At 31.6% G+C, this 16,731-nt stretch overlaps 1 protein-coding gene across 1 annotated transcript in view; it reads right to left on the bottom strand.

The window, feature by feature from the left end:
- The window catches only part of Pgant2 (polypeptide N-acetylgalactosaminyltransferase 2), a 352,719-nt gene extending 337,317 nt beyond the window's left edge, over window positions 1-15,402 (bottom strand). Inside the window, exon 1 of the mRNA XM_075296107.1 lies at window positions 14,891-15,402. The gene's annotated coding sequence lies outside the window, so the exon portion shown is untranslated. The remainder of the gene's footprint in view (window positions 1-14,890) is intronic.
- Window positions 15,403-16,731: the final 1,329 nt, after the last annotated feature.

The raw sequence follows: 16,731 nt of genomic DNA, 5'->3' as shown, positions 1-16,731 counted from the left end.
TTTTTTAAATTTTACCTTTCGCCTGGACGGAGAATCGAACCGAGGACCATACAGTTTGTAAGCCAACACACTATCCACTGGGCTACGTAGCTGTTATAGTCACCAGTAGACAATTATCGTGGAGCAGTGGTTAGCATGTCTGCCTTGCATGCAAAGAGTCGTGGGTTCAATCCCTGCTCCGACCGAACACCAATTTTATTTATTTGTTTATTTTTTTTTTTTTTAATTTACAAATTTATATTTATACTATATTAAATTTTTATAATGAAACTTCGAAATGTGGGTTTTTAAAGATTTACAGTCAGAAACAGAGTTTGATATAAACGAAGATCCCGTTGTAATTGTGGTATATTTTCCAACGTTTTTTTAATTTCCTTTGCCTGAATGTTTTGACTTACTAATCGTACGTTCCGATTTCTTTTAACGAACCAAGAAAAATTGTGCCCATAATGCCAAAATGATAAACAAAACAAATGTCCACACATACATAAAATGCTGCTCTCAAGGCGAAAACATATGCTGTTTTTTTTTTCAAATGTCTATTCTCTTGGTTCCGAATGTCTATTTTCTTTACTCCGAATACTCATTCTAGTATTCAAATTAAATAATATTTAGACTTAAGGATATCAAATTTTTGGCCTTATCATAAAACAGTTTTCCGAAACAACATTGAAGCGGTTACACAGAAATTGCTCTCTTTTCATTCATTATGTTGATATCTTTCGTCAGCCCTCCCGGTTTCCATCTCTATTTCTTTCTCTATACTCTCTTTTTCTGTCGCTCTCTGAATAAAATATCGCAACATATATATGTTTATTCGAAATTTGTAAATTTATATATGTTTACATTCTAACATATTATTTTTATGAAACATTCATGTCCCAAACATAATATATTCTAACATATTAACATATGTGTCCCAAATATTGAGTGTTAGTTTAGGAACACTACATGTTTGCACTTACATATATTGTGTTTAAAAATTGTGCCCGAAACACATTTTGTTTATATCGGAATATATGAAAAACATATTTTTCTATCAGTGTAGTTGTGTTAATTTTCTGTTCTTTATATGAAATAAATATTTTTGTTTTTAACCAAAAAATTAGCTTGGTTTTAATATTATTAACATTGAAGATTTTTTGACAATTTTTAAAATGGAAGTGACGATTATGACGATTTTTTCAGAAAAAAGTTACGACTATTCTTGAAATTTTATTGGCAGCCCTGCTCCCAATGTGCAAAGGGGAACACCATCTAATGGTCGTCTCTTCGAGACAAACTCTTGCCCACTGTCTTTTATGGTAACTTCAGCACAATTCCGTACACTTTGAAATAGGCATTACCACCTATATTTTCGAATTAAAATAAATAAAATATATAAATAAATAATTAAATAAATATTCATTTAGTAAAACGATTCATATACATTTTTAAACAAAATAAAACTAATATTTAAGAAAAAATACATAACAAAATTCCTTATGACAAGTCTCCATTATGTTTAATGTGGAAAATAGCCAATATTTCTAATTAATATTTACCTTCCACTGTGCACAAAACTATATTTGAAATATGACATGGCAACATCATAATTCACTACCGGTCCGAAGAATATCAACGAAACCACAAAACTAAAAACAAACATTTTTTTGGTAAGAAACAGATATGTATTTCCTTTAAATAATAGCCTTCCTAGATTTTGTATATTCAACCCAAGGTGTCAACATTCAATTGTCACAAAAGCTTACTCATCTTCATGTTTTGCATATTAAAACAATTTAAAATTGGGACGATGAAAAATTGAAATTTGATGATATCCAACATTGGTGAAGATATTAAAGGGCAGAGCAAAAAAACACAAAAATAAAATACAAATTCTCACAATTATTTGAATAAAAAACAAGTATAAACGGCCGTAAGTTCGGCCAGGCCGAAGCTTATGTACCCTCCACCATGGATTGCGTAGAAACTTCTACTGAAGCCGATGGCAAGGTATCTTAAAACTTCCTAACACCGTAATATATACCACATAGTCCATACGTGGTATATATTAACCCTCCGTCATACACATGTTTCGATAGTCACATTCGTAACACAAGGAAAATATGCTATTTTGTCGATATTATTACATTATTACTGTCGTATTTTCCGTCCTGATTTTTTCACACATCGATAGGTAATAAAATTTTTGGATGGTACCAGAAGTTTTAAGTCCCTAGCTATATTATAAATGTATTTTAAATACAATTAGAATCGAAAAAGGTCTGGCCAGACTCATGTGTCTGTCTGAGGGTTAAACTAAAAAAGACTGATTAAATACGTATATAACTAAGTTTAAAGTTTCTATAGAAATAAAATTTTGACAACATTTTCTATTGAAGTAAAATTTTGACAAAATTTTCTACAGAAATAAAATTTGGAAAAATTTTCTATAGAAATAAAATGGTGACAAAATTTTCTATAGAAATAAAATTTTGTCAAAATTTTCTATAGAAATAAAATGTTGACAAAATTTTCTATAGAAATAAAATTTGGACAAAATTTTCTATAGAAATAACATTTTAACAATGTTTTCTATAAAAATAAAATTTTGGTAGATTATTTTTGGCTCGAGTGGCAACCATGATTATGAACCGATATGGACCAATTTTTGTGTGATTGGGGATCGGCTATATATAACTATAGACCGATATGGACCAATTTTGACATGGCTATTAGCTGCCCTATACTAACATCACGTTGCAAATTTCAACCGGATCGGATGAATTTTGCTCCTCCAAGAGGCTCCGGAGATCAAATCTGGGGAACGGTTTATATGGGGGCTATATATAATTATAGACCGATATGGACCAATTCTTGCGCGTTTGTTAGAGACCACATTCTAACACCATGTTCCAAATTTCAACCGAATCGGATGAATTTTGCTCCTCCAAGAGGCTCCGGAGGACAAATCTGGGGATGGATTTATATGGGGGCTATATATAATTATGGACCGATATGGACTAATTCTTGTATGGTTGTTAGAGACCATATACTAACACCACGTACCAAATTACAACGGGATCGGATGAATTTTGCTCCTCTAAGAGGCTCCGGAGGTCAAATCTGGGGATCGGTTTATATGGGGGCTATATATAATTATGGACCGATGTGGACCAATTTTTGCATGGTTATTAGAGACCATATACTAACACCATATACCAAATTTCAGCCAGATCGGATGAAATTTACTTCTCTTAGAGCAATCGCAAGCCAAATTTGGGGGTCCGTTTAAATGGGGGCTATACGTAAATTTGGACCCATATAGACCAACTTTTGCATGGTTGTTAGAGACCATATACTAACACCATCTACCAAATTTCATCCGGATCGAATGAAATTTGCCTCTTTTAGAGCAATCGCAATCCAAATTTGGGGGTCCGTTTATATGGGGGCTATACGTAAAAGTGGACCGATATGGACCAATTTTTGCATGGTTGTTAGAGACCATATACTAACATCATGTACCAAATTTCAGCCGGATCGGATGAAATTTGCTTCTTTTAGAGCAATCGCAAGCCAAATTTGGGGGTCCGTTTATATGGCGGCTATACGTAAAAGTGGACCGATATGGCCCATTTTCAGTACCATCCGACCTACATCAATAACAACTACTTGTGCCAAGTTTCAAGTCGATAGCTTGTTTCGTTCGGAAGTTAGCGTGATTTCAACAGACGGACGGACGGACGGACGGACATGCTCAGATCGACTCAGAATTTCACCACGACCCAGAATATATATACTTTATGGGGTCTTAGAGCAATATTTCGATGTGTTACAAACGGAATGACAAAGTTAATATACCCCCATCCTATGGTGGAGGGTATAAAAAAAAACAAAAAAGAAAAAATTCCCAAAAAATGTGTACAGCTTGTAAAACACAATTTTTGGATTCCTAATATTGTTTTTCTTTTTTTTTTTGCCATTAAAACTAATTTACCTAATGTTAAGTGGTAGTTGTTTATTTTAGAGTTTCTCTTCCCCTCTTCTCTTCAAGAGAAGCTATTGTGTCTTCAACTCATTCATAATTTCACCAAAGCCAAAAAGGATTGAGGATTTTTAGTTCCCCTTCATGGCATAAAAAAATTCTCCACAGTTGGGGAAGCATTGAACCATGGTGTGATGTCTTACACTTCATATAATTTGGGGTTTGTAACAAACACACACACACAAACACACTCGTCTCCATCCATACATGAGAGTATGTGTATGTTGATATATAAATACACTTGTAAATCCCAAACAAATCCCTTCCCCCCTTTACCCTTATAACGTATTTATAAAACTAATTATGCTGTTAAAGTGTAAAATAACCCTTCAGCTATTTTTAATGACGATTAGAGGATCTCATTAAAACAATACGCCGAGAGAATATTTTTGGGGGGCATTTTGCAAAACTTTAACAACAAAAGAATTAGATGAGCATTCCGCTCATAATGTAATGAAATTCTATTGACATAGAAATTATAATTAAAATAAAAACTAAAAATGTCATTTGTTAACCACAAGTTGGAGTTTAATGCAAAGATTTAGCTTATTTGCATTGACACCAGTAAAGGAAAACTATAATGGGGATGGACACCATTCTACACCCAAAGAAAAAATAGTCTGCTCTGGAAAGGAACGGAACATAGGAAGCCACTGGTTAGCATGCCTAAACTGCATAGAAAATGTCATGGTTTCAATCTACACTGAAAAAATCATTTACGTGATATTAAAGATTACGCAAGCTAAATTTTACGAAGCGAAATTTACAAAATATTAAGAACAAATTCCTTTAAAATAATGAAATTTTAATTAAAATAAAGTTTATAATCTTTGCTTCAAAAATTTTTTTTCATTAAATTTAGGACGCAAATTTTGTAAATTTGCGTCTCTTCGTTAAAGTCACATGTCTTTGAACTAAGGCTAATTTTCCTTTAAGTAAAGAAACACATTTTTGATTTAAAGAAATTGTCCTTAAATTAACTGAAATATTGAAACTTTAGATTTAAGATAAAAACGTTTAAAATATAGGCTAAGACTTATTTTGAGGAGCTTAAATATTTGGTTTAAAGCTTTTTTTGGAATTCAGAAAACATTTTTTACTTTGAAGTATCGGTTATAATTTGGATTTTTAAACTGGATTTTGTTTGTACGTGAGTACCTTTATTAATAAACCGCGAAAATAGAATGAAAGTTTAATAAATAAGATCTGATTCCTAATTTTAATTTTATTGGTCCTAGATTTAAGTGGCTTCACAGTGAATCGCCGATCGGACTCTTTCACTACGTGTGCTAGGGAGCCACCATGGTGCAATGGGTTCGATTCCTGCTTCGACCGAACACCAAAAAGTTTTGCGGGCAGCACTCAGTGATAAGAGAGAAGTTCACCAATGTGGTATCACAATGGACTGAATAGTCTAAGTGAGCCTGATACATCGGGCTGCCACCTAACCTAACCTAACCTAACCACGTGTGCTATTACAATCAACTGAATATTCTTAATAAGCATAGAATAATGGGCTACCACTATACCTAACCTGAATTCTTTCTAAACCCAAGATACACCCAGAAGAAGACGAAATAGGTGTCTTTGCCAAATGTGTTCAAGTCCAGTTCCTGAGTCAGCATAGCGATGTCTGTTTGCGAACATAGTTTTGTAATTAAAGTTGTGGGTTTAGTTTAATCGCCTTAAAAATTTTGCCCTAAGTACACAGTACAATTATTTGAGATCAAACGTTTCAGACAAGCGTTAGATCCATTAAAAATCATAAAATATATTAATTTAAAAATTATTTTTATTTTATTTGGCAAAATATCACAGATTTTTTTTTAAGTCACATTCAAAACAATAACTTCGAATCACACCATAAGAAGTGATGCAAATTCAGTGCAACAGCTGTTGGTATTGGAGAATTGTAGTAAGGATACTTTCTTTTAAATTTGGGTTTTGTGTACTTGACGACTCTAGGAAGCAAATTTTAATTTTTCGTTTTTCAGCTTTTTTTCTTCACATACTATCAAAGCCCTTTAAGAACGAGGTAACGACAACTTTATTTTCCAAATTCAGACTCGATTTCCAGTAGAAATTATGCTATGTTTCAAATAAAAAATTCTTTAAAATAAAGTGTTGAAAAACATGTCCTATTTTTGAACGATTTTTTACTTTGTAGTCAAGATGCAAAAAGACAACAGATTTAAAGACAATTTTATTAATTTTAAAGAAATTTTCTTAATTATTAAAGTCAATTTGACCTTACCCCAAACACTTTTTCTTTCATGTTATAATACCCATTATTAAGCCAAATCACTTAATTATAATGACAACACGAATTCATTGAAAAGTTTGTCGACTTTTGGAAAAGGAAAAAAAAACTTAATATTAGAGAAATGCATTCGTATTTTACGGACATGAAATGTTTTCAGTGCGGATCCAAAAACATTTTCACTACCCTTTTATTGATATGAGTTTTGAAATGTTGATAGCGATGTTCAGACAGGAATTGCGTCCTATAATTAGCATTATAACTGGACTCAACACACTTGGAAAACATATGGTAAGAATAGGCCTTAAAGATGGTAACATTTGCATATGTCTGGAACCGGAAGTTACGGAAGACTCGTACCATATCCTGTGCCAATGTCTAGTAGTATGCTTTAGAAGAAACAAGATACCGGTCTCATTTTTTCTTTCAATCTCTCGCCGATCTGCGAAATTGTTGTTCGACTTCATCAGGTCCTCTGGTTGGATGGTTTAAGTAACTTTAAGGAAGACGGAGAAATTGCAATTCTTAAGGGACTTGAAAGAAGACCTCAGAAAAAAGAACTTGAGAAAATTACCTCAAGGAATCACAATGGACTTATAATGGTCGAAGTGAACAACAATTCGATTCAAGAACTGTTGTCCTCCTCTACACCCAGAGAAGGAATATGATCACCTCAAACATGTTTCAAGAGCAACATGTTATTTTTGTAACATTTTTGTCGCAATCATGTTATCTTCTCGGAAAGTATGTATATGATGTCGGTAAGCATGTAATGCTTGACGAGAAAACAACATTTTCGCTACAAATATGATAAATGGTCACCATACAAAAATAAAATTTTGCTCTTGAAACATGTTTGAGGTGATCATATTCCTTATCTGCGTGTACAACAAGTTTTAGATCAGAATCGATCGCTATTTATTTTTCATTGAGATTTATATATAGGTCTTAACTTGAGGCTTACACTAAAAGTACAGTTGATAGTAACATTAGGCCACATTTGTTAGCAATCGCATCAGATTTAGATATAGCTCCAATCCGATTCACTTGATATATGTGCTGAATTTGATTGACATCTTTTCAGATTTAGCTACCCCTCGTAATTCTCAACTACTGGATAACCGCATGCAATTCCTTTAGCATTATCACACTGAAAAAATATTTACGTGGTATTAAAGATTACGCAATCTAAATTTTAGAATGACAATTTAAAAATATTAAGGAATTTTTTTTTTTAATTTAATTAAAATTTATTATAATCTTTGCTTCAAATTTGTATACCCTAAACCACATAGTGGTCAGGGTATAGTAAGTTTGATCGGCTAAAAAATGTGCCTACCAGAAATATTTATTTTAGACTCCATAAAATATATATAATGATCGACTCAGAATCACCTCCTGAGTCGATCTAGCACTTGGTGTCCGTCCGTCCGACTCTCCATGTATTTGTTGTTCACAGGATTCCGGTCGCAATTATTAACCGATTTGGATGAAATTTGGTACAGGGTGTTTTTTGGGCACAAGGACGAACGCTATTGAATTTGGAAGAAATCGGATCAAATTTAGATATAGCTCCCATATATATGTATCGCCCGATTTCGACAAATGGAGTCACGTTGCGCTTTTTTACAAACCGATCGTCATCAAATTTTGCACATAGTAAACTTTTTCATCACCCTTTAAGTCTGCAAAATTTCATCGAAATCGGTTCAGATTTAGATATAGCTCTTATATATATGTATCGCCCGATTTTCCCAAATTTGGCCATAAAAACGTTATTTATTAAGCGATCTTACTCAAACTTGGCTTACTCTAATCTTTTATGGTACTGACAATGTGTGCCAAAAATAATCGAAATCGGTTCAGATTTAGATATAGCTCCCATATATATGTATCGCCCGATTGTGCCAAATTTGGCCGTAAAACCCTTATTTATCAACCGATCATACTCAAAGATGGCTAAATGTAATCTTCTATAGCTCTAACTGTATGTGCGAAATTTCATCGAAATCGGTTCAGATTTAAATATATCACCCGATTGTGCCAAATTTGGCCGTAAAACCCTTATTTATAAACCGATCGTAACCAAGGTTGGCTAAATGTAATCTTCTATAGGTCTAAATGTATGTGCGAAATTTCATGCACTAGTTGATCGTATTTAGACTAACATGTAGTTCTTACATAAATCTATTGCCCTATTTGCAGAAATTTGGATTTATTACCCACAACTAATTGACCGATTTCCTCTTTTTTAATAATGGACTCAATATTAGTGGTATACTAACTCTTTTGGTGCAAAATAAACTATAGCTCCTAATATTAGACATTTCTGCTCAGATTGTGACAAGACACCCCTAAACATGTACCCCCCTTTATGTTCTCCAAAACCTATACCAAGGATACCCCACAAATGCTTATGTTTACTAATTCAGTAGGGGTGGTTTAGGGTATGATATAGTCGGCCCCGCCCGACTTTCTACTTTTCTCACTTGTTTAATTTAGTTTAGGACACAAATTTAGTGTTGTAAATTTTGATTACTTTTGACTACTCGTTACTACTCGTTACTTTTGAATTGAGTACTCGTTACTACCCGTTACTTTTATAAAAAAATTAAAAAAGACATTGTGGGCACTTTTTAATAATATCTTCCTCTTTTTTAAATTTAAAAACAGTATAGAAAAGCAAATTACATTATCCAGTTTTATTCTAGTGTTATAAAATGTGGTGTTGTAGAGATATAGGTCTCGTTAAAAAAAGATTTTCACCAATCATTCAAATTTTTAGAGCCAATTTCGTATCCCCATTCGGTATTTTTTCGTCAGGGTATTGGCATTGTGTATTACTGATGCTTGCAATTTGCAAACTTTTTAAATCCACCATTTTCCACCATTGGCAGTGGATGAAAATATTTAGCGATCATTTTTATCGTAAGACCCAATGTTGAAATTTTCCAAGGATTTTTGAATAAGCTTGGGTACCATTTTTGAAAACAATTGGATTGAACCAGCTGAAGTCAACGACATTATTATTCATTCTATTCTCATGAGACGTGATCCATGTGATGCTTTAAATTATAGCTCCCACCTACACCCAATGCAAATTTTTTCAAATGCAAACGTTTTTAAGAAATCAGAAATCATACTTTCTTCAAAGGTGAAGCCATATATCCTTTTCGTGTTATTTTAACTGATAAAAGATTTTCGAAAACTTCTATTAATATTTTCCAAGAAGTCAAGAAAGTCAAGAATTGAAGATATTGAGTACTCTTTTACTAGTAACGAGTACTCAAAAAATTAGTCAGTAACGAGTACTTGTAATCAAATACTCGTTACTTTCCCAACACTACACAAATTTTAGAAATTTGCGTCCCTCCGTTACAGTCGTATGTCTTTGAACTAAGGTCACTTTTCCTTAAACTAAAGAAACACATTTTTGATTTAAAGAAATTGTCCTTAAATTAACTGAAATATTGTATTATTAGATTAAAGATAAAAATGCTTCAATTATAGGTTAAGAATTATTTTGAGAATTTTGCGTCTTTGGTTTAGAGTTTATTTTTGGAATTGGGAAACATTTTTTACTTTGAAGTACACTTTATAATTTAGATATTTATTTGTTTGTACATGTATAGCTTTATTAAGATATCACAAAAAGAGAATGGAAGTTCTATAAATACGATCTATACCCTAATTTTAATTGGATTGATCCTAGATTTAAAGTTAGACAGATTCCTAAAAAATGTGTTTCTTTTAAAGAAAATGAATCTTTCGCTCGGAATCAATACCAAAAACTTTAGGGGAAGGTCAATATCTTTGGATATCCAAATAAACTTATTTGAATGCAGTAATCAATATCATACTGCTCGCAGAATTGCCAGAGTCTCATACTCCATGTTGTAGGGTATACGAGCTTCCGATCAGTCAAATTAAACGTAATTTTTATTTTTCTTTTCTTTTTTTCTGTGTATTCTTGACAATTCTAATGTCAATCCGTCTGATCTACAGAAATACAAATAGATAAATAACTCTGCTACTCATTCTGGGAATTGAAGCTGAGTTTCTTTATTAGATACTTTATAGTTTGTATACAGACATCATTTACATACTAGAAAAATAAAACTGGTCCATCATCAACAGTTAAATAATTGTCACAATAATTTTTAAATATTTGTTAACAAATATAAAGAGCAAAGAGACATATTTGAATAGAGGCCAGCTATCAGAGACATTGACTCGTGACGCCTAATTTCATAACACTTGCGATTGTTGCCTACCATTTTGTATACAAAAATATGTACATTATAAAATTTATATATCAAATAAGCAAAGAGATGATGATGATGACGAAGATAATGATGACGATGATTATTGTTTATTTATTTTAGCAACATAAACAAAATCTTCCAGCAGTCACTGAATATTTATCATTGAAGATGAGTAGAACAACACTTGTTATTCGTTGGAGGACTACATTTAAACTAAAAACAACACAGTGCCACAGCGAGGGTAGTTCATCAAGTGCATGAAGTTTACATGGGACACGGAATATTTACTTGTCACTTATTAATATTTACTAATTTATTTTTAATATTGAATTTGTTATTAGTTTTATTCACTTCCACTGTAGGTCACTGCGATCAAAACCGGGGCCGGTTGATAGTCACTCATCGATTGCCGGCTTCGTTGATAATCCCATTTTCGATGAACCGGTGTTTTCATTGGCTTCGGTTTCTATCATTTCTAAACTAATTGACTATACTTATGTACTGTTAATTAAAATTTTTCATCAATGTAACAATCGATTTCAGTTTTCTTTCTCTACGTTTGAAGTTTTGGTCGTATTTACTTTTTTAGATTATATAGATATTTTTTTTTTATACATTTTGATAAACAAATATGTAAGGAACAACTTTTTTTATCAGGCTTAATTCTGGAGAAAAAAATATTTTGTGATTCAATCGCGAAATTACTTCAATCACACATTTAATAAAAAGATACAAAAAATATATTTCAACGAAGTTCTTACTTAAATGAGTTCAAAACACATTTTTTCTTAAAAAAAAAAAAAAAAAAAAACAATTATTTTTTTTTTTTTTTTGATTTTTGATTGCTTTAATTAAGACAATTTTATTGTTATTTGAAAATGTAACATTGTCAAGTATGTTTTCAATTAAATACATTTTCTATTTTAATAAAATGATTAATTATCCAAATTAACATTAATATTAATATTTTAAATAAAAATGTAAAATTTTTCAATAATGTTTTTAGCTGATTTTTTTAATGGTTTGATTAAAAGTTTGAAATGTGATTTTTTCTGTAAAGGATAACCTAGCAAAAAAAAGTTGGAAGTTGTTCTAAAAGCACAACTTTAAAGACACTTCCAAAAATGTACCCCCAAATATATTCTTTATTTTAACTACTCAGGAAGTTCTTATAATTCTATTTTGTATAACTCGATTTTCCATATTTTTAATGGGTATTTTTAACATTTTTTGTTTTATCAAGTAGGATAAAAACGGGGTAAGAATTAATAAAATTACAAATAATTAAATAAATCATTTTGTCTAATTTTAATAATGTTTGAGGTCAAACGTTTCGGACAAGTATAAGAATGCATTAAATATCATAAAAAAAATTATTTATTTGCCAAAATATCACAATATTTTTTAATTCACATCCAAAACTTTGAATTCAGATCACACCTTAAAATGTGATGCAACCTCAACGCTATGACAAGTCCATGTTAAAATCATCGCTTCTGTGTCAATTTTGCACCATTTCCGGGTTCAAAAAAATATTTTCACATTTTTTCTGGCGACGCTTTTTTGATGGGAAGGAATAAACCTTTTCTCTAATTCGTTTTTAATTCAATAGAAAAATTTTTTTTTTAATTAATTTATTTTACTGAATCTCAAATAACATAAACATTATTGTTCTTTTTAATTAAATTCGATGATTAATTGAGACATTTAATTTCAAATAAGAACGCCACATTGCCATGTATCTTTTACTTTTATTTATTTAAATAAAATATTTAATTAAACACGTAAAATTTTACCATCCCAGCAAAAAAATTTGGAAGTTCTTCCAAAGGCACAACTTAAAAAGCACTTCCAGAAGATGCACTTCCAATGATGTTCTTTATTTTAACTACCCAGGAAGTTCTTTTAATTCAATTTTTTATAACTTGGTTTTTTCATACTTTTAATGGGTAATTTTAACTTTTTTTGTTTCAAATAGGTTAAAAACAGAGTAAAAATTCATAAAATGGTACAAATCATTTAAATTTTGTCGACAAAAATACTAGAGGCAATCTGATAAAATTGTGATTTTTTGAAAATATTTGAGGTCAAACGGTTCTGACAAGCGTTAAAATCCATTAAAAATGATAAAAAATTATAAAAATTATTTATTTGCCAAAATATCACAGAATTTTTTAATTTACATCCAAAACATTGAATTCGGATCACACCTAAAGAAGTGATGCAAATTCAGTGCAACGGCTGTTGAAATGGAGGACTTCCTTCCTATGACAAGCCCATGTTAAATTCATCGCTTCTGCGTCAATTTTGCACCACTTCCGGATCCAAAAAGAACATTTTCATTACTTTTTTGGCGACGCTTTTTTTGCTGGGATCATTTTCATAACGGAATTTCTTTATTAATTTGGTCAAAAGGTTGGTTATTGTGATATTTTGTACATTCAAAACGAAAACTATATGTTTAATTAACATCTGTAAAAAAAACATTGTGTTTGATTTTCTCTATAAAGAAGAACCCAGCAAAAAAAGCATCGCCAAAAAAGTAATAAAAATGTTCTTTTCGGATCCGGAAGTGGTGCAAAATTGACGCAGAAGCGATGAATTTAACATGGGCTTGTCATAGGACGGAAGTCCTCCATTTCAACAGCCGTTGCACTGAATTTGCATCACTTCTTTAGGTGTGATCCGAATGCAATGTTTTGGATGTAAATTAAAAAATTCTGTGATATTTTGTCAAATAAATAATTTTTATAATTTTTTATAATTTTTAATGAATTCTAACGCTTGTCGGAAACGTTTGATCTAAAAAATTTTCAAAAATTCACAATTTTTTCAGATTGGATTTAGCATTTTTTTTTCGACAAAATTTAAATGATTTGTACCATTTTATTAATTCTTAATCTGTTTTTAACCTATTTGAAACAAAAAAAGTTAAAATTACCCATTAAAAGTATGAAAAACCCAAGTTATAAAAAATTGAATTAAAAGAACTTCCTGGGTAGTTAAACTAAAGAACATCATTGGGAGTGCATCTTATGGAAGTGCGTTTAAAGTTGTGCCTTTGGAAGAACTTCCAAATTTTTTTGCTCGGAAGGAAAACCTGCACTAAAAAAGGTGCAGATTAGTTGATTTTAGCTAATTTGTGTCCAATGTGAGCAAATGTTCCTTATTTGAATAATTTTTTGCTAACTTTAATGAGGTGAAGTAAAAATAAAACAAAAACGTTCTATACAAATATAGTGCACAATTTTACTAAAAAATCAAATACGAGTTCATATTTTTCTTAAAATGGGAGAATTTCAATTAAGTAAATTTTACTAAAATTGTTCCTGTCGTGAACTTCCTACAGCTCTAAAGACATTTTAACAATTCTTAAATCCTTCAATATATGAAATCTTCTTAAACAACAGAAAAAATTACACTGAAAATGTACATTTAATGGGAGATGACTTTTCTTATGTATTTTGATCTGCTGAATTCGAAAAAAAAAAATTTTAAAAAATTATAGAACAGTTTTTGAGATATCCCGTTATTTGTAGTTTTTCGCTCTTTTTTCACTAAACAAATTATATCGCGAGTAAGAAATGTTATATCGTTGTTGATCCTGAAATGAAAGGTATTGAGATAACGAATAATCGTGTATTATTGGATCTATGTTTACTAAACATCTTAAAAACACACTGCTTGTGATTTTCTCTAGAAAGGAGAAGGGAAAATCCCTTCTAGTTTAAACTATTTCCAAAAGTATTGCTTAAATTATTTTAAGGTAAACAAATATTTTCACACATCAGATTTGTAATAGCTTTCGGTTTCATGTACTTTTTGTTTATATATATTTTTTTTTTTAATTTAATATCTTTTTATTTCAGTTTTAAAACAAAACAATACACCGCTCTAACTTGGTCAAGCACATTAATGTTGGTTACATTGAATTTGAAGACAATTTTCGTTACGCTTTCACCAGATCCATCATATAAACCACAATTAACGAAGAAATAATTTATAGTCATAGGGAACAAAATTTAAAAATTTTTTTTAGAGCAATAGAGCTTATTTGTTGTTATTATTTCGAATTGGATTTTTGCTCTCGCCACTGTTGCATGGCCTTTGTATTGGCCATGATAAGATAAGATAAATTTTTAAACGAAATTGTTGTAAGAAAGTAAACAGACAATTTTCATTTCCTTTTTTCGATTTGTGTTTTTTACTTTCATTATCACTATACAATTAAAAAAAAAAACAAAAACATTTGATAAATAACCCATCTAGGGAGATAGGAATCTTTGTTTTGTTATATTTGGAAAAAATATCAATTTTTTATACTATATCACATACTTTTTCCTACAATGGATGTTAAGATTAACAAATTTTTGTGGTTCCTTTGCAAGACAAAATGCCGTTCAATATTACGGATTAATTGAATCTCACAATTCCATTTATCATCACACTTTGCAAACGATTTGATTGATTTTTCTTTTGCTTTAATTACATTTGACAACAAATTTCACGCGCGCATTTAAATGCAGACAAGAACTCCGAAAACACGACACGTTCCGTTGCTAAAGTCAATTAGCCGTTGCTCAGACAGACAGACAGACGACGAACAGGCAACGTACAAACACAAACGCTCACGCTAGACGGCCGACAAAGACTAACGGAATGAATGATAGTAGCGAGCGTAACGTTCACCAGCAATACCACCGAACTAATAGCCAAAATTCAAAAGTTTACAAATGTTTTATCTGCAGCTGCAACAGCGATGCCGACGCTGTTCAGTTATTCAGTTAGCCCCCACAATAATTTTGTATCTAACAGCAGCAGCTTTAATTCAATGTAACACACACACACACACTCTGTGCTCAAAATGTATCTAACGGATGGATGAGTTCTTCGGTTATATCCAAAAACGACGACAACAAATCGAACACGCAGCGTGAAAGAGAGAGAGAGAGGGTAGTGGTAAAACAAACATGAATGAAATTCGTTACTTCTATGCGGTATAAGAGATTTACCGTTGTTTTCTACTGCAATTTCTACTCTCTCGAGCCACTCACTATCCACAATGCAACATGTTGTGTTTTGTTCGTTTCATACAATTTCTCCCACTCATCCCTCATGTATTTGGTGAATGATTGTCGGATCGGGTCTTTTGTTAATGGGCTCTTAAAGCCGTTTGACAGCATTCGATTTCATTGAAATTTTAGACGCAACTTTTCATTGCCTCTGACTTTGTTTACCTTTCGTTTTGTTATGGTAATTGAGTCACTCACTGTAATTGTTAGCCTATCATACTGAACACGTGCTACAACTAAGTTGTGTGTGACGACAGCAGAACTACAGACGTATACGAGCTCTAAACTTTAAGCAAATGTTTGCTGTTACTGCGTTGCAGCTTTGAAGAGACTGAGGAAATGCAGTTGCTGTTCCATAGAATCGTCGACATTAGGATTCGCTAATAAAGGCAAGACAATCTCCTACCCAAATAGTTAAGGTGGTTTGGAATGGTTCGTTACTGTTGATGATATATAAAGAATGACCAGTGAATGATACAACAGTGATGCCATGCGTAGGCAAAAAAGGACAGATTTTTTCTTTTTTCTACAAATGTAGGGAATTTGTCCCTACAAAGTTTACAGCATTTTGCAACAAGAAGAGTTCTTTTGCCTAATATTTCAGATATTTGAAGATCCAAAATATATGGTAGTCAAAGTTTCAACTAATTGAATACGTAATTCATCGTCAATGATGTTATTGTAATGATTTTGTTTAGAAAAGCTCAGCGGAATCGCTGAAAGATGCCTTTGCATTTAAATTTAATTACATGAATGCGTAAATAACAGGTTGGCTGATAAGGTCTGACACATAGATGGCGTCGCTAGTATTAAATGCATATTATTTTTATATAGTACCAACCTTCAAATGATTCGTGTCAAAATTTGACATCTGTAAGTCAATTAGTTTGTGAGATAGAGCGTCTTTTGTGAAGCAACTTTTGTTATTGTGAAAAAAAATGGAAAAAAAGGAATTTCGTGTTTTGATAAAATACTGTTTTCTGAAGGGAAAAAATACGGTGGAAGCAAAAGCTTGGCTTAATAATGAGTTTCCGGACTCTGCCCCAGGGAAATAAACAATAATTGATTGGTATGCAAAATTCAAGCGTGGTGAAATGAGCACGG

This window comes from Haematobia irritans, chromosome 2 (assembly GCF_050003625.1).
Source record: "Haematobia irritans isolate KBUSLIRL chromosome 2, ASM5000362v1, whole genome shotgun sequence".
NCBI classification, from domain to species: domain Eukaryota; kingdom Metazoa; phylum Arthropoda; class Insecta; order Diptera; family Muscidae; genus Haematobia; species Haematobia irritans.
This window is presented reverse-complemented; position numbering and strand designations above follow the sequence as displayed.